The 25,954-nt window shown below is 40.0% G+C and overlaps 1 protein-coding gene across 3 annotated transcripts in view; it reads right to left on the reverse strand.

Moving 5' to 3' along the window:
* The window catches only part of LOC124605375 (E3 ubiquitin-protein ligase ZNRF2), a 683,705-nt gene that overhangs the window by 446,160 nt on the left and 211,591 nt on the right, over positions 1–25,954 (reverse strand). The window lies entirely within an intron of this gene.

Below are 25,954 nucleotides of genomic sequence, written 5' to 3' on the forward strand. Positions count from 1 at the left end.
TAGCCCTCGTCTTTTTACCTACTTGATACTCTGCTGCCTTCACTACTTCATCCCTCAGGGCTACCCATTCGTCTTCTACTGTATTTCTTTCCCCAATTCCTGTCAATTGTTCCCTTATGCTCTCCCTGAAACTCTGTACAACCTCTGGTGTAGTCAGTTTATCCAGATCCCATCTCCTTAAATTCCCACCTTTTTGCAGTTTCTTCAGTTTTACTCTACAGTTCATAACCAATAGATTGTGGTCAGAATCCACATCTGCCCCTGGAAATGTCCTACAATTTAAAACCTGGTTCCTAAATCTCTGTCTTACCATTATATAATCTATTTGATACCTTTTAGTATCTCCAGGATTCTTCCATGTATACAACCTTCTTTTATGATTCTTGAACCAAGTGTTAGCTATGATTAAGTTATGCTCTGTGCAAAATTCTAACAGACGGCTTCCTCTTTCATTTCTTAGCCCCAATCCATATTCACCTACTATGTTTCCTTCTCTCCCTTTTCTTACTGTCGAATTCCAGTCACCCATGACTATTAAATTTTCGTCTCCCTTCACTACCTGAATAATTTCTTTTATCTCATCATACATTTCTTCAATTTCTTCGTCATCTGCAGAGCTATTGCGCATATAAACTTGTACTACTGTAGTGGGCATGGGCTTCGTGTCTATCTTGGCCACTATAATACGTTCACTACGCTGTTTGTAGTAGCTTACCCGCACTCCTATTTTTTAATTCATTATTAAACCTACTCCTGCATTACCCCTATTTGATTTTGTATTGATAACCCTGTATTCTCCTGACCAGAAGTCTTGTTCCTCCTGCCACCGAACTTCACTAATTCCCACTATATCTAACTTTAACCTATCCATTTCCCTTTTTAAATTTTCTAACCTACCTGCCTGATTAAGGGATCTGACATTCCACACTCCGATCCGTAGAATGCCAGTTTTCTTTCTCCTGATAACGACGTCCTCTTGAGTAGTCCCCGCCCGGAGATCCGAATGGGGGACTATTTTACCTCCGGAATATTTTACCCAACAGGACGCAATCATCATTTAACAATATAGTAAAGCTGCATGCCCTCAGGAAAAATTACGGTTGCAGTTTCCCCTTGATTTCAGCCGCTCGCAGTACCACAACAGTAAGGCCGTTTTGGTTAATGTTACAAGGGCAGATCAGTCAATCATCCAGACTGTTGCCCCTGCAACTACTGAAAAGGCTGCTGCCCCTCTTCAGGAACCACACGTTTGTCTGGCCTCTCAACAGATACCCCTCCGTTGTGGTTGCACCTACGGTACGGCTATCTGTATCGTTGAGGCACGCAAGCCTCCCCACCAACGGCAAGGTCCATGGTTCAAACGAAACTAAAGACTTAGAAGTAAACAATTTTAAAAGAATTAAATATCTCCCATATAAATAAAAGGAAAAAACTTAGAAGTACATTTCACCTGTAAATATTTAAAACATAAAGAATCTTACTTTTTTCCACACAAAAGGAAAAAACTCAAATTTCAACCATAAAGATTTCAAAAAGTCTAGTATTTTATATGTAAATAAAGTGAAAAAATGAACACATCAACAGATAATCTTAAATTACAAAACTTAAATAATTTTTGTGAAACAGATAAACTGAAAGGTTATTCATACTTAAATTTGAATAAACTCAGAACATTTATTAATAATTACACCAACAATGATTTAAGGTTTAAAACTAGAACAGAGCTCCAAGAAATCAGTAAAATGAAAAATTTAATAAATTATTCTAAACTTAATAAACAATAATTAATCAAAGGTACTGAAAAATTAGAGAGCAATAACAATGAAGAGAAATAAAGTTTAAAAATCTTCAAGTAATTTGTAAATAGAGAAATGTAAAGAATTATTCTAAACTTAATAAACAAGAATTAATCGAACTTATCAAAAAACCAGGAGGTCAATATTAAGGATTAACTGAAAATCCAAGGACAGTATTAATAATAACAATAGTGGTCGAAATACTTAATCACTCCAGAACTTCTAGTGGGTAAATATCAAGAATTTAAAAAAAAAACACCTGTCAGAAAAATTATCCGGTTATAAGTTTTTAGATCTTTATGACAACGAATTGAAAACAAATCACTTTGGCTTTTCAATCCAGAACTTACGAAATTCATAATACCAATACTAATGTAAAGGCACAAGTATTTAAGAGCATCTAAATACAAAGAAGATGATTAAAGTTAATATGAAGCTTTTTGTAATTTCGAAAAACAGGACAAAACACAATAATTTAATTTTGAAACAAGCAATGAAATTTCATTAAAACCAATGGACTTAGAAGATTATTATCAAAGATCAACAAATAAACTATTAACAGAAATGGAACAAATGCAAATGGAAAAATCTGGTTGGTCTTTTTTATAGATAATTTAGAATTAAATGTCAATCAAAGTAACCCAATTTTTGCTTCTTCGCAAATGATTTACCAGAAGTTATTAAAAACAAAAGGCTGTAATTCATATTAAAAACAACGATCAAAAGTGTTTTCATTATTTAATAAAGTCAGCTTTACAGACAGCAGATCACAACATGGAAAAAGTTAGTAAATATAAAACAATTGGTCTACAAATAGACGAGATTTTTGAAAAAGAAAACAATTTTCCCATTAACATATTCCAAAATGCGAAATAAATATTGCCATTATGTTTAAGCTCAAGATGAAAAAAAATATTATGTACCCACATTACCACACAAAAAATAAAGAAGAAAAACATGTTAACCATCTCTTACTCTAACATGAAAATAATTCACATTACTCCTGGAGAAAAGATTAATATAGAGTAATCAGTTCTCAAAAAAATAAAAAAATTTGTACTTGCAAAGGAACTTTAAGATTTTTAATTCACAAGAAAAATTAGAGTCAAGAAAAAACGACTGTAATGAATATAATAAAGCATGAATAAATATGCCTAAAATAGACGAAAAAATTAAATTTAAGAATTGTCATAATTAGTTATGGCTGCATTTTGTAATTTGTCAATTTCAAATGTCTTTTATAAGATGTGAACAGTTGTTAACCAACCCCCGAAAAAGCTTATATTGTCATGTAGAAGAAGGTATAATTAGATGAATGACGAACACTAACTTCACTTAACAAAGGTTTATTCAGCACTTGCACATAGAAGAGCACAGAGTGACCTGCCTCCGGCCAGAACACAAATGATATATGTAGTTACAGAACATTCCAGTACAATGATTCTTGACATTTTTGGATACTACAAGAATGTACTCGAACCGAATATAGAAATTAAAATTTTACAGGCCAGGTGAGTTTTGAACTCACGACCCTCCATGCAATGGTCTAGTATCATTACCTCTACACTACGGTGACTGTGCTACTCAGCTTCTTCTGCGACAGTATTAATTAATATCAAAACATATAACATTTTCATTAAGGTTTAATATCTAATATTCTAACACTGATTGTAACGTATACTGGTAAAGAAGCAGTGGAAAAATTCGCTGACATATTAGTACAAGAAACTAGAGAAATTAAAAAAGTATATGAACGAAATTACCAAATGATACCGACTAAAGAAGACTGAATAAATTATAAAAATTCAAAAATTTGTTTCATTTGTGAAGAAAAATCTACTGAAAGGGGAAAGAAGTAAAATATAATTGTTGTTTAACCGGAAAATACTAACGAAGTACTCTAGAATCTTGTAATCTTAACTGCTGTCATCCCTGTTTTATTTCAGTTTATATTCATTATTTAACCAATTAAGACGTTTATTTGTTTATCAAAGAACTGGCGGCCTAAATATTTGCTGTCCAGAGTGCGTTGGCAGTGTGTTACTTGCAGTGCATCTCTGGCCTCGCTCGTGATTGGCGTGCTTGATTCAGTCCCTACTAACGATCTTCTCCCTACATCTTTGCTGACAGGTGTGCTGGCGACAGCTTGTGCCAGTACAGTAACCACCTGTATGTTCCCACTTTTGAATTCGATGTTTTTGGAATATGATGTTAACTCCAAACTCTACTGCTTGTGTCAAATCTGTCATGAAGGAAGTGAAGGTCTTGTATGTAAGCATAAATTGTAAACAACTGTTACATTGTCATCTGTATAAGAGACACTTTTTAGCATTTACCACTGATCTTTGGTCATTTATTGACATAATCAAATGCATTTCGAAAGACTGTTTGTGAGTGAAGAGTATTGGAGTATACATCTTGGTCTGTCACCAGTGCATGATTTGTAAAAAAAAGTGCTCCAGCACTGTCACATTCTGAGGGAACGAAAGGGGGGGGGTGCTTTAGAAAGTGAGACTTCTTGAAATGTCATTTTAATGGTGTTCTGAGCATTTTAAAAATGGTGAATATAACATTTGTACTGTTAAAAAATAAAATCCCCATGTGCACTCACAATATTTTATTACATGTTTTATTAATTATTGTTTCTCAACTTACAATTTGTTACAAAAACTCTTCACTTTGTCCTGTATATTCTATACAAAGAATAAAGGCTTTGAGGGCAAATAAGAATCCCCATCTGTCCTTGTACAAACCATGAATTGGCAAGAGCATTTCTTCTGTTTTGCCACATAGCCCTACATTCCTCCCACAGTACAGCCAGGGAAGTAAACATTATGGGGTTGCATCTCTCTGCATTCAAGGAATTCTTTCCTTCTGAAGAAGAGTGCTGGGGCCTTATGACCGCCAGTGGGAGAAAGCTTCATCCACTTTGTACGCAAGTCATCCACTATGGTTGCTCTCCCCATGTTTGCCACTCAGCCTCATCAATGGCTACCTGGCCAGTAATCCACTGATTGGAGTCCCCATAACCAAACATACACCACATTGGGCAGTGTTCCCTGCACAATCCGCTCTTCTGAAAAATTTGGAGAAGCTGTGGCAGATCAAACTCAACAATGGGGCCCACAGATTTATTAATGAAAAGGTAAATGGAGCACTAGAAGTGAACTGGAAAACTACAGTTCTAAATCATGTACCAGGTCCAAGTAGGGTCTGTACCAGGTAGAACACTCGATGGAAAGCAGAGGGAGAAAAGGAATAGTGGAAGTATAGTCTTGCAACACAGAAGGATAGTAGTGCTGCAAAGACGGGGGCCCTGTGGAAGCCAAACATAGAAAAAGGTTGTTAACCCCCCTGGGGAGTTCGAAAATTGCTGTGAACCGGTGTGAAATGGTGTTCTAGTGCAGTTCCGGGTTGTCGTGTACACAGACGGTTGTTTGTAATCTGATAAGTAAACATGGTACGCAATTAACTAATGTTAGTTTCTCAAGAGGAAATTAAAATGTGCTCCTTTCAATATTTTATTCGTTATTTCTCTTCCGCATGTCCTTATAAAGATTTCCACAAAGTTTAACTGTGCTACGATCACTCGTTTCTCATGGAGGCCTTCTCTCAAGTAGCGAAAGTTTAATTTTAGCCACCCTGTATTTGAGAGGGCAAACAAAATGAAACACGTTGGATGAGGGTTGACAAAAATTATATCAAAAGGAGGAGAAACGAACTAAAATTTGCACTGCTTGGGGAACATTCATTTAGGAAACCTAAACTTGCTAAACTTCACTAGGCTTGTAAACTTTGAAGCTTTAAGTACCATCAAACGCACGAAAGCCTCGTGACACTTTTTCGAAGCGACGACTACAGCTTCTTCCAATTTATCGTTGAAGGAGAGATGGAAGGGAAACGTGGGCGTCTACAGAGAAAAGTTATGTGGTAGCAGTACCTTCCAGATTGGCTCAACGTCTCAGACGCTGTAACACTGGTTACAGCAGCTAAGAAGAGAGCAAAATACTCCACGGTGATAAGAGGACGGCACACAAGGAAGACCATTTTTAAACATCTGTTCAATGGTAAAAGGATACCGGTAAGACAACTTGACAAAAGAAGAGAGAAACGGAGAACAAGGTCTAGACTAGAGGGTCGTACAACCCGTTGCAATTCGTTTACATAAATATGACGCGACTGCTCCAGCACTGAAGACAACTGCGATAGCGGAGACTATTTACACTGTTTCGCAAACAAGTGGCCGGAGGCAGCTCTCGGGGCAGAGGAGAGAGAGTCGAAAGCCAGCGGCGCCCCACCGCTGCACACCGGCCGGCCAACTACGTAAACATTTTCTATAATTATCTGTTGGAAGCAGAGGCAAATATAACTGCTCCTCTCATCGCATGCTCTCCGTGATGCCCAGCCATTCACACTTCCGCGGCCGGCTTTCGAGATACACAGTGTCCAGCGGGGAAACATAAAACACGGAACGGACTGCTGCAGATTTCAGCACCCGAGTGTGCGCAGCTTACAGCCGTCAAGAGTCCAAACGGACTAACATGGTTTTGTGGATGTAGAAGTACGAACAGATCGTGTAACTGCATCAGATCAACCACCTGATAGTATAAATGACGATAATGTACACGCTACAGCCGTTTAGTGGCATCCAATAAAGCCTATACAGCACACTAATGTAATGGTTTTAACGATGAGTGTCGTCAGGAGACCTTCTACGCAAACTAACACAAACGTTTAATAGAAAAATCTAGGGTTAATAACTGTATCAGCTATATACAATTACCACAAAATTTGCATATTTTTCTTAGTTCAGGCGCAAGAGGAAATGATCTAACTACGGCGATTTTCAAATGGTTTGGAACGCAGTTTGATACGGCGAAGAAACTTGGGACACTAACAAAGAAAGGGGAGAAATATTTGGAAAGCTTTGCAATTTGGCTCTGGAGAAGACTAGAGAAAAGAGAATGTTTGTCACGATAAGAGATAATGAAGCCTTCGAAAGAGTGACTGACATAAAAACTTTTCTGAAGCATATTGAAACGAGGAAATCCAACTGGGTCGAACATGTACTAAAGAAAAACTAGTTCAAAAAGCAACAACTTATCATTAACGGAACAATAGAATGAAACAGAAGAACGAATGCCCTACTGACTTATTTAAGGAAGGAACATGTTACCGAGACCAGAAGAAAGTATCAAGGAATAGGACATACTGGACGGCAAAGTTCGACCGAAAATTGTCGTTTGACAGTGGTTCATTTGTTATAATGATGTTGTTGTTGTTGTTGTTGTTGATGATGATGATGATGATGATGGATAGTAGTGCAAAGCAAATATATGCCCTAGACATAGGTCTTCGTAGGCAAATGCAATGATGATATTTAAAAAAAAATGGTTCAAATGGCTCTGAGCACTATGGGACTTAACTTCTGAGGTCATGAGTCGCCTAGAACTTAGAACTAATTAAACCTAACTAACCTAAGGACATCACACACATCCATGCCCGAGGCAGGATTCGAAACTGCGACCGTAGCGGTCGCGCGGTTCTTGACTGTAGCGCCTAGAACCGCTCGGCCACAACGGCCGGCGGTGATATTTTCAAGTACTTTTGATATACTACTTTGATATATATGTAACTTCAGCACTGAATCTCCCAATTCATGTCCAAAAATTGGCCGCTCATGATAAAAGGGCATCGAGGAACAGCGTTTAAGAGAAGTTACGCCTGGAGGAATGATAGGTGCTTCGAGTCCCACGAAAAGCACACTTTTTCCTAATTTTTACATTTTAATCTACATCTATATGGTTAGTCTACAAATCACACTTAAATGCCTGGCAGAGGTTTCAAACTAATTCTCTATTATTCCACTCTCGAACAGCACGCGGAAAAAACAAACACCAGTATCATTCCGTGAGAGCTCTGGTTTCCCTTATTTTATTATTATGATCGTTTCTCCCTATGTAGGCCGACGTCAACAAAATATTTTCACATTCGGAGGAGAAAATTGGTGATTGAAATTTCTTGACAAGATACCGTTGCAACTGAAAAGGTCTTTGTTTTAATGATTTCCACCCCAAACCCTGTATTTTGTGTGACACTCTCCTATTTCTCGATAATACACAACGTGCTGCCCTTCTTTGAACTTCCTCGATGTTCTCCGTCAGTCCTATCTGGTAAGGATCCCACACTGCGCAGCGGTACACCCAAGGAGGCGGACAAGCGTAATGCAGGCAGTCTAGTAGATCTGTTGCATCTCCTAAGTGTTCTGCCAATAAACCGCAATCTTTGATTCGCCTTCACTACAGCATTTTCTGTGTGTTCTTTCCAATTTAAGTTGTTCGAAATTGTAGTTCCTGGGTATTTAGTTGAATTTACGGCCTTTGGATTTGATTAATTCAGCGGGTAACCCAAGTTGAACGGAATTTTTTCTAGCAATCATGTGGATGACCTCACACTTTTCATTATTTACGGTCAGCTGCCAATTTTCGCATCATACAGATGCCTTCTCTAAATAGTTTTGCAACTGATTTTCATCTTCTGACGGCTTTTCTTGATGATAAACGACAGCATTATCTGCAAAAAACCTAAGACGGCTGCTCAGATTCTCTCCTAAATCGTTTACAGTAGAGCACCGGCAATTCGAACTAATTGGGGCTCAGGCTGCCTCGAAACACAAAAAATTCAGATAATACGGAAATATCACTAAATCAATGGATAAATCATTAATAAATGTTTAATGACCACAATAATGATTAAAAAATAAAAAACAATGTAGTACATACCTGTGTTATATTTACATATATGAATACACATTACCATGTTGCAAAAATATAAGTTGCATTTTAATGAAACTATCCACTGTCCTTTGTTTTAAAACAGAACCCTTTTTTTAGCACCAGTGTCGCGCCATCTGCTAAGCAGCACGGTGTCACTTCCAGTAGCTTCCGCCTGCTGCTCGATATAACGCAATGCCGCATCTAGCGCTGCAAAACGCTCGGTGAGAGTGATCACTGGTACAATTTCTCCAGGCATTTCCTCGTCGTCACTGTCTTCAACGGGTTCAAAAAAATGGTTCAAATGGCTCTGAGCACTATGGGACTTAACTTCTGAGGTCATCAGTCCCCTAGAACTTAGAACTACTTAAACCTAACTAACCTAAGAACATCACACACATCCATGCCCGAGGCAGGATTCGAACCTGCGACCGTAGCGGTCGCGCGGTTCCAGACTGTAGCGCCTAGAACCGCGCGGCCACAACGGCCAGCTTAACGGGTTCACTAAACCATTCCAACAATTGCTAGATCGGTCACTTCAAACTGTTTATAGCTGTTCATCCATTATGAAATATCACTAGCATTCGCCTTTTCACATTCAGCAAGCTTTTGTCGTCAGTACTGCCAATGGTAGATCATCATCGTCGGTAGGTATCTGCTTCATTCCGTAAAATCTGGTTCCAAGGCTAAATGTCACTGCCCTTATTTTTTTAGAAATTCTTCGATGGTTCCTTCACTTTCTGTTTGTAGAAGCGTCACTACTTTGGAAGGCAAAACCTTTTTCCTCAGGTATCTTATTGTCTCTGGACCAAAATCTTCGCCGTCCGTGGTGGCCGAGCGGTTCTAGGCGCTTCAGTCCGGAACCGCGCGGCCGCTACGGTCGCAGGTTCGAATCCTGCCTCGGGCATGGATGTGTGTGATGTCCTTACGTTAGTTAGGTTTAATTAGTTCTAAGTTCTAGGGGACTGATGACCTCAGAAGTTAAGTCCCATAGTGCTCAGAACCAACGAAAATCTTCGAATAATCACTTCTTAAAAATATTTTTGTCCATCCAACCAGATCTTTGGTGGACATGTGTAATAGGCAGTGCAGGAGCAATGATATTTTTATAAAGCTCTAGGCTTGGCAGACTTACCTATTACCAGCAGTTTAAGTTTATGGTCTCCACTTGAATTCGATGCAGCAAGACCTGTTATGGATATTTCGTCGAGGGAGCGGTTGTTTACGATTTTTAAGTATGGTATTATTGCATCAGCATACTCTGAAAGGAACCTAATTGGTAAACAGTCTGGACAGGAGAACTTACTTTTATTAAGTGGTTTATGTTCCTTCACTACTTCGAGGATATCTATTTCTGGGTTACACATGTTGGCAGCTGTTCTTTATTCGATTTCTGGCATTTTTACTTCTTCTTCTTTGGTGACAAAATGCTGTGTTTACTAATTCTGCTTTAGCAAGACTGTACTCGACAATATTTCTATTGCTGTCGTGCAGAGAAGGCAATGATTTTGTCTTGCCACTAGTATACCTTACATACGACCAGAATCTCTCTGAATTTCCTGCCAGATTGAGAGACAAAGTTTCTGTCTGGAAATTCTTACAATCATCTCGTATTGAAGTCCGTGCTAGATTCTGAGCTTCTGTAAAAGATCGCCAAACTTGGGGATCTTTCAGTCTTTTTGTTTCTGCAACCGTGTTATGACATGTTTTATGTTCCATCGAGGACCAGCTCCATCGTTTGTTATTTTATTTGGTACAAATGTCTCAACTGCTGTACATACTATTTCTTTGAATTAAAGCCACATTTGGTCTACACTTTTATCGTTGATATGTAAGGAGAGGAAATTGTGTCTCAGGAAGGCATTTTTATCTGTTTTTACACTATTTGAGTTGCGTAACACCGTGCGCGCGCATATATGCACTACTTTATTTTAACACAAAAGCTTGAGATTGTACGTCACAAGCTGCAAACGAAAATGGCGCAGAATCTGAGGGATGATATGTGAAAAGATTTGCAAAAAGTATACTGTTAACCGCTAGTAATATTAGGAAACATCTTACATTGTAGTGAACATCAATGCCATACGCCAGATGATATGCAGACAGACAACTATGGGCACCTCGTTGTTGTCAGATCTAACTATTGGCGTGTAAAAGGTATTAAAGTTAGCCTCATTTTTGAGATCTGTAATACAACTAGTTTCCACGAGTTCGAAATATATTGGAGACCTTACGACTGTAGTTAACTAGTGTATAAACAATAGTTTATAACCTCCTTTGTATTGTCAGAATTAGCCAGCAAGCGAAGTTAGAACGAACGTAACATTTCTACGGAAACATATTTTAAATTTAATATTACATATACCTTTATCAAATCTTTGGTTAGTTTATCATAGAATATCGAAAAGTATATCATTATGTCATGTCAAGCAAAGCAGAACTGCCGCCTGTAACAAAATATCTTAGTACTAAATTACCACGAAAGTTAAAAGCCGAACAGAATCGTTCACGTAATATATTCTTCATGCTATACTGGTGACAGAACAATCGACTACCGATGTAGACATAAAATTTGACCTGATCTTTGCTTCCGACCATGTGACTAATTATGCATGTGTGGTAAAATTCTAGAAAAGCTCAAGTTATTTATTGATAACGAGGTGGTACTTCGCACCCAGCACACGACGTGCGACCAAGTGCCATGTCACTGGCGGTGCCTGACTCCACCTCTGTCAACGTAACGTTCACATCAATACTCATTTCAGTGAACAGCTCACTCTAACCACAAAAGACAGCAGGACCGCGTGCAGTAAAAGCAATCTATCTTGTTGCACTGAACATCACTGCTGGACGGTCCTATAGGAGGTGGGAATCAGTAGTAGATTGTTACAGACACTACGAACATGTTGAGCTACAAGAACGTAACAAACTAACGTGAAACGAACTTGAAGATACCGTATAATAGAACTCCGCTAAAAAGCTAAAGCACGTACCACGTTAACGCAAATTTAAACGAGAACAGAAATTCATACTCATCATCGTTGTTATGCAATTACAAGTGAGCTACTGCTGGAGCTTGTAGAAACATGCCGGGAATTACGCCTCGACGAGCGGGCGAAGTTGCAGGGATTGGATAACTCGGTACACGGGTGCCGTCTAATCTCTGGCGCGCTACCCGCGCTGTGGCAAAAATCAATGATCGGACTTCTCGTTCGACTGAACTTTGGAGAGCTGTTTGCTGGCGAGCGGGTGAGTCGAGTTGCCCTGCTAACGACTGGAGCCGCGGCGCCACAGCCACGCCACGTCTTCCCAACACCAGCTGCGAAATCTTAGCAGAGGTAACCGAAGGTGCATCGGAAGACCTCAAAAAACCAGATTTGCAAACCTCGACAATTTCGGAAAAGTAGTGGATGACTATCACAAAAGTTGGATTTTTATAGTTTGTTAGGAAACGGACACGGAATGCGTATTGGAATTATTCTCCCTTTTCATTGTGGTTTTATATTACTTATAAAACACGATAAATATTATCTTCTATAGCGTTACAAGGAGCGGCTCATTCTAAGCTCATAAATATTAATGGCATTAACGAGAGGCATCGGTTACACACTCAAAGAATATTCCAACATTAAGTTATCAAGATCGTGAAAAACTTTTTGAGTTCGCCTTTTGCATAATGTATTCTAGTTGAACAAGTACAAAGTTCTGTACGTGAGGCCGACGATATTGTCACATGAGTTCATCTACATCTACATGACTACTCTGCAATTCACATTTAAGTGCTTAGCAGAGGGTTTATCGAACCACAATCATACTATCTCTCTACCATTCCACTCCCGAACAGCGCGCGGGGAAAACGAACACCTAAACCTTTCTGTTCGAGCTCTGGTTTCTCTTATTTTATTTTGATGATCATTCCTACCTATGTATTTTGGGCTCAACAAAATATTTTCGCATTCGGAAGAGAAAGTTGATGACTGAAATTTCGTAAATAGATCTCGCCGCGACGAAAAACGTCTTTGCTTTAATGACTTCCATCCCAACTCGCGTATCATATCTGCCACACTCTCTCCCCTATTACGTGATAATACAAAACGAGCTGCCCTTTTTTGTACCTTTTCGATGTCCTCCGTCAGTCCCACCAAGTAAGGATCCCACACCGCGCAGCAATATTCTAACAGAGGACGAACGAGTGTAGTGTAAGCTGTCTCTTTAGTGAACTTGCATCTTCTAAGTGTCCTGCCAATGAAACGCAACCTTTGGCTCGCCTTCCTCACAATATTATCTATGTGGCCTTTCCAACTGAAGTTGTTCGTAATTTTAACACCCAGGTACTCAGTTAAATTGACAGCCTTGATAATTGTACTATTTATCGAGTAATCGAATTCCAACGGATTTCTTTTGGAACTCATGTGGATCACCTCACACTTTTCGTTATTTAGCGTCAACTGCCAACTGCCACACCATACAGCAATCTTTTCTAAATCGCTTTGCAACCGATACTGGTCTTCGGATGACCTTACTAGACGGTAAATTACAGCATCATCTGCGAACAACCTAAGAGAACTGCTCAGATTGTCACCCAGATCATTTATATAGATCAGGAACAGCAGAGGTCCCAGGACGCTTCCCTGGGGAACACCTGATATCACTTCAGTTTTACTCGATGATTTGCCGTCTATTACTACGAACTGCGACCTTCCTGACAGGAAATCACGAATCCAGTCGCACAACTGAGACGATACCCCATAGGCCCGCATCTTCATTAGAAGTCGCTTGTGAGGAACGGTGTTAAAAGCTTTCCGGAAATCTAGAAATACTGAATCAACTTGAGATCCCTTGTCGATAGCGGCCATTACTTCGTGCGAATAAAGAGCTAGCTGCGTTGCACAAGAACGATGTTTTCTGAAACCATGCTGATTACGTATCAGTAGATCGTTCCCTTCGAGGTGATTCATAATGTTTGAATACAGTATATGCTCCAAACCCTACTGCAAACCGACGTCAATGATATAGGTCTGTAGTTCGATGGATTACTCCTAATACCCTTCTTAAACACTCGTGCGACCTGCGCAATTTTCCAATCTGTAGGTACAGATCTATCGGTGAGAGAGCGGTTGTACATGATAGCTAAGCAGGGAGGTATTGTATCAGCGTAATCTGAAAGGAACCTAATCGGTATACAACCTGGACCTGAAGACTTGCCCGTATCAAGCGATTTGAGTTGTTTCGCAACCCCTAAGGTATCTACTTCCAAGAAACTCATGCTAGCAGCTGTTCGTCTTTCAAATTCTGGAATATTCCATTCGTCTTCCCTGGTGTATAAATGAAAGTAAGTTGATCTCAAGTCCTATTCAAACTGCAAATCCGGAATTTGATGAAATGGACAGGATTGTTCCTATCATTAATGTTGATAGGAAGAGAAGTTTTGTAGAATTGTTGGTCATTAAAAAGGAGAGGATTGATACCTCTATAAATGGGATATGAACCCATTAGCTTGATTAGCTTACCTTTTTACATTTCGGTGTATGATGCACGTTAGTTTTTGATACTAAAGGAGGTAGTTTAATTCTATCTTATGTAATTTGTTTAATGAAGGTAATTTTTATTTACTTAATTTACCCCATCAAGGTAACCCTTTAATTAGGCACTTCATTTATTTAATATATAAATTAATTTTTTTTTTGGAAATTAGGTTGTGTATTGTTTTGGTTATTTTAAATTAATTTGTTCCAATTTCGTTATATATATATATATATATATATATATATGACTTTTGAACACTATTAAGGTAAATACATTGTTTGTTCTGTATCAAAATCTTTCATTTGCTAACTATGCCTATCAGTAGTTATTGCCTTCAGTAGTTAGAATCTTTTATTTAGCTGGCAGTAGTGGCGCTCGCTATACTGCAGTAGTTCGCATAACGAAGATTTTTGTGAGGTAAGTGATTCATTAAAGTTATAGGTTATTGTTAGTCATGGCCATTCTTTTGTAGGGATTGTTGAAAGTCAGATTGCGTTGCGCTAAAAATATTGTGTGTCAGTTTAGTGTTGATCAGAATAAGTAAAGAGAGAAATGTCTGAGTACCTTCAGTTCTGCTCAGCTGTTTGGAAATCAAATAACGTAAGAGGTTTATCAGCACAGTAATTCATAAATTTTTCCAAGGGGACGTTTCAACAGTACAAACATCATCTTAACTGATCTAACTAATTAAGCTTCCAGTGGAAGACCAAATTACCGGGGCGCAGATATTCGCCTCATCCCTTCAAAACGAACCTATTACACTTACCACCGTGAAAATAAACTTTTCCACTTATGTGCTGTCACTGCACATCCGAAGTTTTCAAAACAAGCCTGATGATGATGGTTTCTCTCTGTATGATACGGCAGTGCAGGACTGGCAAGTATTTCAGCAACAGAACTTACGCAACCCACCCTATTCTACAGCAGAAAACTTCAGTTTGTAAGCGCTGCTACAGGAATGCCATTTCCGATTTAAACCGCTAAGCCAGTATCGTCACTCTTGTCGTTTGTTGCAACCCCAACATGAATGTGCCCTCCCTTACTAAAAGTGGTTTTATTTTCCGTGGGACACAAGGGCGAGGCGCAGAGAAACAAACATAAATGTGTGTATCTTACAGAACTACCGAGTTTCCAAAACTGCGCTCAATTCTGGTTATTGAAAATGGGCTGAAAGCTTTTCAATTTTGCCTCCTCCTTCGCATTTTTGTTTTTGTTTTTTCCGTTAGAATCGGCATAAGCACTCAGCTACACATCAGTGAGCATCCTTGTAGTCACGTCCTGTAAATGAAGAGCAACGGTGTTCACAGATCTGGGGAGTCAGTACACCCAGGTCTCCCAACACCGTAACACCTGCACCACTAACACTATCACGTTCGACTGTGTTCCTGGGTGCATTAGGTGTTCCCACCTCACCATATGAGGGTACGTCCAGAACCACTACGGCAGGCGACGACACGACAGTCCTCGTTCGACCGTAGGTATACGGTCCTGTCACCGGCGCTAACGGTGCGGCCCACGTGCGGCTGCCAACGGTAGACAACGTACCGGTCGTCTGCCGAGTAGGGCCGTCCCATACAGTAAAAACTGAAACTGCATTCCTTGCAATTCTGTTAAATGTGGTTGTAACTGAGCCCCTTTAACTGTAACATCGAGTATAGATTTAAGTGTCAGGAAGTCTTTTCTGAGAGTATTTGTATGGAGTCTGGCCGTGTATGGATGTGAAACATGGACGATAAATAGTTCAGATAAGAAGAAAATAGAAGCTTTCGAAATGTGGTGCTACAGAAGAATGCTGAAGATTAGATGGGTAGACCACATAACTAATGAGGAGGTATTGAAAAGAATTGGGGAGAAGAGGAGTTTGTGGCACAACTTAGCAAGAAGAAGGGACCGGTTGGTAGGACATGTTCTGAGGCATCAAGGGATCACAAATTTAGTATTGGAGGGAAGCGTGGAGGGTAAAAATCGTAGTGGGAGACCAAGAGATGAATACACTAAGCAGATTCAGAAGGATGTAGGTTGCAGTAAGTACTGGGAGATAAAGAAGCTTACACAGGACAGCGTAGCATGGAGAGCTGCATCAAACCAGTATCAGGACTGAAGACCACAACAACAACCTGTAACATAAAGTTGCGGTCATCTGCTGCTGCAGTTGATCGTGGTCGACCACATCCACAAAGGAGGCTGCTTACAAATAACCTGCACTTTCCCTCTTAGCGTATTGTTGAAGTGTTTGGGGTCCATACCGAATAGGACTAACACGTGGATATTTAACATATACCACGAAGAGTTGTATGAATAGTCACAAGTTTGTTTGACTCACGAGAGAGCTTCCCGGAAATTGAAAAACCTGAATTGAGACACACTTCAAGTAGACAAATTACAAAATTTCAAGATCCAGTGTTAAACAAAGAACGTAGACACATCCTTTATACACTCGTCGTTCTGGTACCGTCCTTCAAGACAAAATTAGACCTCGTACAACACGCACAGAGGCAATCGTCTGGAACTCCATACGCGACTGGAACGGGAATAAACCCTAACATGTGGTACTAGAGTCAGTAACTTCACAGTGGTCTGACGAGTATATACGTAGATACAGATTCAAGCAGTCCATGCTATCAGCTCTTAGCAGAGTCCGCCTCCTGTAGCTGACTGGTCAGCGTGACAGAATGTCAGTTCTAAGGGCCCGGGTACGCTTCCCGTCTGGGTCCGAGATTTTCTCCGCTCACGGACTGGGTGTTGTTTTGCCCTAATCATCATCATTTCATCTCCATCGACGAGCAATTCGCCGAAGTGGCGTCAAATCGAAAGACTTGCACCAGGCGAACACATTAACAACGGCAGGTATTCTTACTGGCGAAGGAACATCTCCAATGGAGATAATACTCGCACTAAGTAGAAGCCGGCAGAGCCGGCCCTCAGACGCCTGTTCCCGTACAGGGAACTCCGTGGCTCCCCGGCAGGTGCATTTTACTAACGAAACTCAGCTCTCCATGCACTTATTCCGAGCCGTTAGCGTGATACAGAAAGCTGCACATTGTCCGTTGACTGTTTATTGCAACTTCAGAGAGTTATCGGCGCAGATTCTGTTTCGTTTTGTAAAATATAGGTGGAGCAAAAAGCGTCCATATGGTGAGTACGGTTTTCTATTTTAATTGTATTAATTTCTAATACTAAATATTCTCTGTTTTACAGTCGCTGTTTTAGCACGTTAATTGAGGAGAGCAGTGTCTATACAGAACTTTAAACCCTCGATCGAACGTAACGTTCTCCCAAAGTGGCCGCAATTCACCTTTGACATTAAAAATTAAATTTTCGCTGAAGTTTATAACATTTGTGCTGCGATCAGTTAGACTAATTTACTCTAATTTCCTTTCCTATTGCCTTTTCGGAGTGGTAATATTTTTATTAGAAACGCCACTTGGAAAGCGTCATTTATACCCAGTAAGTAACTGTACGAACTAAGGATTTTTAAGCAACAATAGCACATTTAATTCTCAAAATAAGGTAGGCATCTTTATCTCCTTTTAAGGAAGGAGGACGTAATTTTGTGACAGTACGCATTTGATTCTTGATGTAAACTGACTTTATTAAACTTTGTCAGTGATGTAATCATAATTTCTAACTTTCTGATTTCTACTCTACCATAAAAAGGTTCGTACGTAAGCTAAGTTGTCTCGACGTATTTTGCCGCCCTGTAGGATCAATTCAGTGCCACCGCCCCGTACAGCTACGTATGTTTTGGAAATTTCATTCGTTGTGTCACTGATACATGACTTGCTACTTTCTCATATTACACTGTCTGACACAAACGAATTTTTATGCCACTGGCCTACGTCATTAATAACTGAATGAATATCCAAAACGAGTTTTTCTCCGTTTTATTTACATACCAACAGGCGTTGGAAAAGAACTGAGATAATTTTAGTGCGATTTCCGGCCCCCAATCGAGGAGAAATGACCTAATTTTACAGCTATTTATGGCTTTCATTCGAAGATAAATGCCGTAATTTTCGTACGATATTTACAGTTTGCTGTAGCACAGTAGCACATGATCACCAGCCGCGACTGACTATAACCTCATAATGCAGCAGCGCATTCAGAGGAGACGTGACTTCCGTTACAGACAATTAACAACAGAGAAACATTGTGTCGCGCTTTTTCCCTGGTTGCTTATCATCTTCAGTATATCACCGATATTCTCATTGTTAAACGCAACCATATATGGAGGCAACGTCAGATAAAGCGAATCCTCGTTTCCCGAATAACTGGCTATACTATTTATTAATGTTAAAACAAAACAGTAAGTACATTCCGTATTACATTAACATATATATGATTGGTTTCGTATTTAGATAGATTAATTCACTCCGCCTTACTGGCTTTGTTGCCAATTGTAACCTAAACTAATAAACTCTTCGCAAAAATTAAGAGACACTGCATAGCGTTATCGACCACGTTCTGAATTCAACAGTCACTGACACGGCGGGAAAACAACCAGAGCGTCAGAAGTGGAAGGAAATATATATATATACATATATTGTCATCAGTCTACTGACTGGCTTGATGCGGCCCGCCACGAATTCCTTTTGCTGTGCTAACCTCTTCATCTCAGAGTAGCACTTGCAACCTACGTCCTCAATTATTTGCTTGAGGTATTCCAATCTCTGTCTTCCTCTACAGTTTTTGCCCTCTACAGCTCCCTCTAGTACCATGGAAGTCATTCCCTCATGTCTTAGCAGATGTCCTATCAACCTGTCCCTTCTCCTTATCAGTGTTTTCCACATATTCCTTTCCTCTCCGATTCTGCGTAGAAACTCCTCATTCCTTACCTTATCAATCCACCTAATTTTCAACATTCGTCTATAGCACCACATCTCAAATGCTTCGATTCTCTTCTGTTCCGGTTTTCCCACAGTCCATGTTTCACTACCATACAATGCTGTACTCCAGACGTACATCCTCAGAAATTTCTTCCTCAAATTAAGGCCGGTATTTGATATTAGTAGATTTCTCTTGGCCAGAAATGCCTTTTTTGCCATAGCGAGACTGCTTTTGATGTCCTCCTTGCTCTGTCCGTCATTGGTTATTTTACTGCCTAGGTAGCAGAATTCCTTAACTTCATTGACTTCGTGACCATCAATCCTGATGTTAAGTTTCTCGCTGTTCTCATTTCTACTACTTCTCATTACCTTCGTCTTTCTCCGATTTACTCTCAAACCATACCGTGTACTCATTAGAGACTGTTCATTCCGTTCAGCAGATCATTTAATTCTTCTTCACTTTCACCCAGGATAGCAATGTCATCAGCGAATCGTATCATTGATATCCTTTCACCTTGTATTTTAATTCCACTCTTGAACCTTTCTTTTATTTCCATCATTGCTTCCTCGATGTACAGATTGAAGAGTAGGGGCGAAAGGCTACAGCCTTGTCTTACACCCTTCTTAATACGAGCACTTCGTTCTTGATCGTCCACTCTTATTATTCCCTCTTGGTTGTTTTACATATTGTATATGACCCGTCTCTCTCCCTGTAGCTTACCCCTACTTTTTTCAGAATCTCGAACAGCTGGCACCATTTTATATTGTCGAACGCTTTTTCCAGGTCGACAAATCCTATAAAAGTGTCTTGATTTTTCTTTAGCCTTGCTTCCATTATTAGCCGTAACGTCAGAATTGCCTCTCTCGTCCCTTTACTTTTCCTAAAGCCAAACTGATCGTCTCCTAGCGCATTCTCAATTTTCTTTTCCATTCTTCTGTATATTATTCTTGTAAGCAGCTTCGATGCATGAGCTGTTAAGCTGATTGTGCGATAATTCTCGCACTTGTCAGCTCTTGCCTTCTTCGGAATTGTATGGATGATGCTTTTCCGAAAGTCAGATGGTATATCGCCAGACTCATATATTCTACACACCAACGTGAAAAGTCGTTTTGTTGCCACTTCCCCCAATGATTTTAGAAATTCTGATGGAATGTTCTCATCCCTTCTGCTTTATTTGACCGTAAGTCCTCCAAAGCTCTTTTAATTTCCGAGTCTAATACTGGATCCCCTATCTCTTCTAAATCGACTCCTGTTTCTTCTTCTATCACATCAGACAAATCTTCACCCTCATAGACGCTTTCAATGTATTCTTTCCACCTATCTGCTCTCTCCTCTGCATTTATCAGTGGAATTCCCGTTGCACTCTTAATGTTACCACCGTTGCTTTTAATGTCACCAAAGGTTGTTTTGACTTTCCTATATGCTGAGTCTGTCCTTCCGACAATCATATCTTTTTCGATGTCTTCACATTTTTCCTGCAGCCATTTCGTATTAGCTTCCCTGCACTTCCTATTTATTTCATTCCTCAGCGGCTTGTATTTCTGTACTCCTGATTTTCCCGGAACATGTTTGTACTTCCTCCTTTCATCAATCAGCTGAAGTATTTCTTCTGTTACCCATGGTTTCTTCGCAGCTACCTTCTTTGTACTTATGTTTTCCTTCCCAACTTCTGTGATGGCCCTTTTTAGAGATGTCCATTCCTCTTCAACTGTACTGCCTACTGCGCTATTCCTTATTGCTGTATCTATAGCGTTAGAGAACTTCAAACGTATCTCGTCATTCCTTAGTACTTCCGTATCCCACTTCTTTGCGTATTGATTCTTCCTGACTAATGTCTTGAACTTCAGCCTACTCTTCATCACTACTGAATTGTGATCTGAGTCTATATCTGCTCCTGGGTACGCCTTACAATCCAGTATCTGATTTCGGAATCTCTGTCTGACCATGATGTAATCTAATTGAAATCTTCCCATATCTCCCGGCCTTTTCCAAGAATACCTCCTCCTCTTGTTATTCTTGAACAGGGTATTCGCTATTACTAGCTGAAACTTGTTACAGAACTCAATTAGTCTTTCTCCTCTTTCATTCCTTGTCCCAAGCCCATATTCTCCTGTAACCTTTTCTTCTACTCCTTCCCCTACAACTGCATTCCAGTCGCCCATGACTAATAGATTTTCGTCCCCCTTTACACACTGCATTACCCTTTCAATATCTTCATACACTTTCTCTATCTGTTCATCTTCAGCTTGCGACGTCGGCATGTATACCTGAACTATCGTTGTCGGTGTTGGTCTGCTGTCGATTCTGATTAGAACAACCCAGTCACTGAACTGTTCACAGTAACACACCCTCTGTCCTACCTTCCTATTCATAACGAATCCTACACCTGTTATACCATTTTCTGCTGCTGTTGATATTACCCGATACTCATCTAACCAGAAATCCTTGTCTTCCTTCCACTTCACTTCATTTCACTTCACTGACCCCTACTATATCTAGATTGAGCCTTTGCATTTCCCTTTTCAGATTTTTCCCTACCACGTTCAAGCTTCTGACATTCCACGCCCCGACTCGTAGAACGTTATCCTTTCGTTGATTATTCAGTCTTTTTCTCATGGTAACCTCCCCCTTGGCAGTCCCCTCCCGGAGATCCGAATGGGGGACTATTCCGGAATCTTTTGCCAATGGAGAGATCATCATGACACTTCTTCAATTACAGGCCACATGTCCTGTGGATACACGTTACGTATCTTTAATGCAGTGGTTTCCATTGCCTTCTGCATCCTCATGTCGTTGATCATTGCTGATTCTTCCGCCTTTAGGGGCAATTTCCCAACCCTACGGCAAGAGAGTGCCCTGAACCTCTATCTGCCCCTCCGCCCTCTTTGACAAGGCCGTTGGCAGAATGAGGCTGACTTCTCATGCAGGAAGTCTTCGGCCGCCAATGCTGATTATTTATCAAAATTTAGGCAGTGGCGGGGATCGAACCCGGGACCGAAGACGTTTTGATTATGAATCAAAGACGCTACCCCTAGACCACGGGTACCATATATATACGCTCTAAAATGCATACAGTAACACAAAATATTATAGAATAGAACAGTGAGCATTTCATTTGTTTGTAAATTTGTTCAACCAAGTACCAACAAACAATTTCATTAGTTTCACCCAAAAATTGTTTCAGGGATCACTGAAAAGAAAAAATAACCATCTGATGCTCAGTTACGTAATCAGAAACGAGAGAAGGAAAGGCAAAAAGAAAAAATGGCAGGTTCTATTACAAAATTTTTCACCAAATCTGTAAGCGTCGGTCCAGAAACTCTTGCCTCTGCGACGTGCTGGACGTCTGTCCGGAAGCTAGTGAAGACAAGACATGTTGCACTCCTAGTCCCTCTGGTGGTCTCAACGAAACAATGACACGTGTGGTGATGCTGCTGAAGGATCTACAAGCAGTGCAGCAGCAGTTTGTGAGAGTTTGACACTTAGCGAAAACCCAGGGCTGTGGCCTCTTAATATTAGTAGTAATCTTGTTAGTTTTTAAACTAAACGTGATCCTGTTTAAGTACCGTACATAATCATACTTATCCAATTAACGACGAGGGAAGAAAGTTTGTTGACACTTAGTATTACAGAAATCTTGCTAACGGCGAAAAAGATAAGAGAGACTGGCTTCTTTACTCTTTATCAAAGGATTCAGTGTATTGTTTCTGTTGTGAAATGTTTGGTTCAAATGGCTCTGAGCACTATGGGACTTAACTTCTGAGGTCATCAGTCCCCTAGAACTTAGAACTACTTAAACCTAACTAACCTAAGGACATCACACACATCCATGCCCGAGGCAAGATTCGAACCTGCGACCGTTGCGGTAGCGCGGTTCCAGACTGCAGCGCCTAGAACTGCTCGGCCACCCCGGCCGGCGATATGTTAGGTAAAAGTGTAAGTAGTCTGTCTGATACGAATGAATTCTCACAGATTGGCAGCATTTATCACTGACTTTGAAAAGTCACGAAACAAGTGATTCCCACAGTGGAAATTTGAAGTCATTGGTCAACTGAATAATGTCACAGACAAAGAACACTGTAAGTAAGATGTAACAGGCTAATAGAGAAGGGAAAAAAGCACTGGTGTGATGTATTAGAAAAGATTATTACTCTTATTAAGTTCTTGTCGCGACAATTTCTGACTTTTCGCGATTCTTCCAAAAATATATGTGAACATGATAATGGAAATTTTTTAAAAGCAGTAGAGACGCTGGCATCTTTTGATTCAGTTATGCGGGAACATATTCGCAGAACTGAATCAAAATCTGACCCAAGTCCGGTGAGTGTGGCCCAATATTTAGGTCACATTCAAAATGAAATTATTGATTTACTAGGTACAATGACAAAAAACATATTTTGAAGAAAGTAAGAGATTTTAAATATGTTTCCATCATATTAGACTGCACATCACATGCAAGCCATACAGCACAAATAACAGTAATATTTAGACATGTTTATCTAAACCACACAGACAAGAAAGTAGAGGTATGTGTACATTTCATTGGTTTCTTCCCGACTATCGGTTCAACTGGCGAGGGTTTATTAAATTTCGTTTTGAATTTATTTTCTTAATTGAACCTGGACATTCAAACCTTGCGTGGACAGGGTTACGATAATGGCTCTAACACGCGTGAAAACACAACGCCGGCCGGAGTGGCCGAGCGGTTCTAGGCGCTACAGTCTGAAGCCGCGCGACCGCTACGATCGCAGGTTCGAATCCTGCCTCGGGCATGGATGCGTATGATGTCCTTAGTTTAGTTAGGTTTAAGTAGTTCTAAGTTCTAGGGGACTGATGACCTCAGAAGTTAAGTCCCAAAGTGCTCAGAGCCATTTGAACCATTTTTGAAAACAGAACGGACTACAGAAAACAATTTTGGAATCCAATAAGCGCGCATTTTACGTTCCATGCTCAGCTCATTGCTTGAACTTAGTGGTAAACGGTACAGCAAAATTTCTCACGAGAACATCAATTTCTTCGACATTATTCAAGAAATTTACGTCTTCTTTTCAGCATCGACGGTCAGGTGGTCAATCATTTGCAAACATTTACCAGAGCTAAAGCTAAAAGCTTTAAGTTTTACGAGATGGTCTAGCAGAATTGAAGCAACCAAGCCCTTACGGTTCTACGCAGAAAACGTATTTGATGCTCTGTTGGAAATACCAGAAGCCTCTTCTAGTTGGGATTGCACCACCACTCTCAAAGCAAAGTAACTTGCTTTAAAAATTCAAAATTTCTTTCATTTGTTCTGTTGTAATTTGGTACGATGTTTTGAGCGAAGGTAATTCTTTAAGTACAATGATGTAAAACCCGATGATTAATACTCAGATATGCATCAATTTGGTAAGGAGCTTGATTGACGAATTCACACAATATCGCACAGATGAAAACTTTGAAATAGCTTTCAAAGAAGCTACAAATGTGCAAACAAACTATACGCTGAAGCAAGTTTCCCTCCAGTAAATATACTTCGCCCAAGAAGAAAACCGACTCAGTTTCAACATGAACATCGTGACGAAGTTTTGTTAGAACTCAAAACGAATTTCAGAGTAGAGTTTTTTTCCCGAATTCTAGACCAGACATTAATTTCCTTAACAAATAGATCTGAAGTGTTAAAAAGTTTAGACGGCGTTTTTGGTTTTGTCAGTAGTGCATTATTTAGTTACTCTAAAGAAGAACTGATGAAACTTTGTAAATATTTGCATATGAAACTTACAGACCATTCCAGAAATGAAATCGATTCCAGAAATGAACCCGACATTGACGGTACTGATTTTAAGGTTTCATTTCCTAGAAAATCAGTCTTTTGGTCCATATAACATTCTTCAGTATCTTTTCAAAAATGATTTTATCAACGTTTCCCAACACAGCAATATAGCTAAGAATATTTCTAACTCTGCCAGTCACAGTTGCATCCGGTGAATTATCATTTTCGAAATTAAAAATTATAAGAAATTATAGAAGATCAGCAACGCATGAACAGAGGCTCACAAATTTGGCTATTATTTCAATAGAACACGAGATCTTAGTTGAGGTACTAAACAGATAATAGAAGATTTCGCAATTATGAAAGCAAGAAAAGTTCAATATGTATGAGTATATTGTAAGTGTCGAAGAAACTGTCACTCAAGTCAAAAAACAAGCTAGAATTAAAGTATTCTTCGATTTGCCAGCAGCTAATGAATTAGTTTGTGGCACAACTTGACAAGAAGAAGGGACCGGTTGGTAGGACATGTTCTGAGGCATGAAGGGATCACAAATTTAGCATTGGAGGGCAGCGTGGAGGGTAAAAATCGTAGAGGGAGACCAAGAGACGATTACACTAAGCAGATTCAGTAGGTACTGGGAGATGAAGAAGTTTGCACAGGATAGAGTAGCATGGAGAGCTGCATCAAACCAGTCTCAGGACTGAGGACAACAACAACAACAATGAATTAGTATGTACATGGATTTTCTTTTTTGTAAAAATTATTGTTAAAGGCATTCTATATCATGAATATGCCGAAAAGGCAAAAGAAAAAAGCTTTGTTATGGGGGAGGGGCTGGCGGCAAATCTTGTTTGCACGAGGGCGCTACGGGGGCGAGCAGCGGGCCCGATTACATGGCTTACTCACTAAGCACTCAGTAGGTAACAACGGTTCAAAAGCGATTTCCCTCGAGATTTTTTAGAACTGCGTCCTACTGCTTGACTTTCTGCTTGATGGGATTGATGTCCGGAGACTGATGTTCATATCTTGCATTTGTAAAGAATGCGTAGCGGCGCTGGACGCAGCTTTCAAAATGGCGTCTGTAAAGGAGGTGCGTTCGAAGCAGAGGCCAGTAATTGAGTTTCTTTCGGCGGTAAACCAGAGCGTCGCAGCAGATATTCACAGGCGCTTGCAGAGTGTACACGGAGACATGGCAGCGGTGAGTCGCTGGTCGAAACGCCTGTCGTCATCGCAACAAGGTCGCGCATACCTGCCCGATATCCCGCGTGCCGGCCGTGACTCCTGC

Source organism: Schistocerca americana, chromosome 3 (genome assembly GCF_021461395.2).
Source record: "Schistocerca americana isolate TAMUIC-IGC-003095 chromosome 3, iqSchAmer2.1, whole genome shotgun sequence".
Lineage (NCBI taxonomy): Eukaryota > Metazoa > Arthropoda > Insecta > Orthoptera > Acrididae > Schistocerca > Schistocerca americana.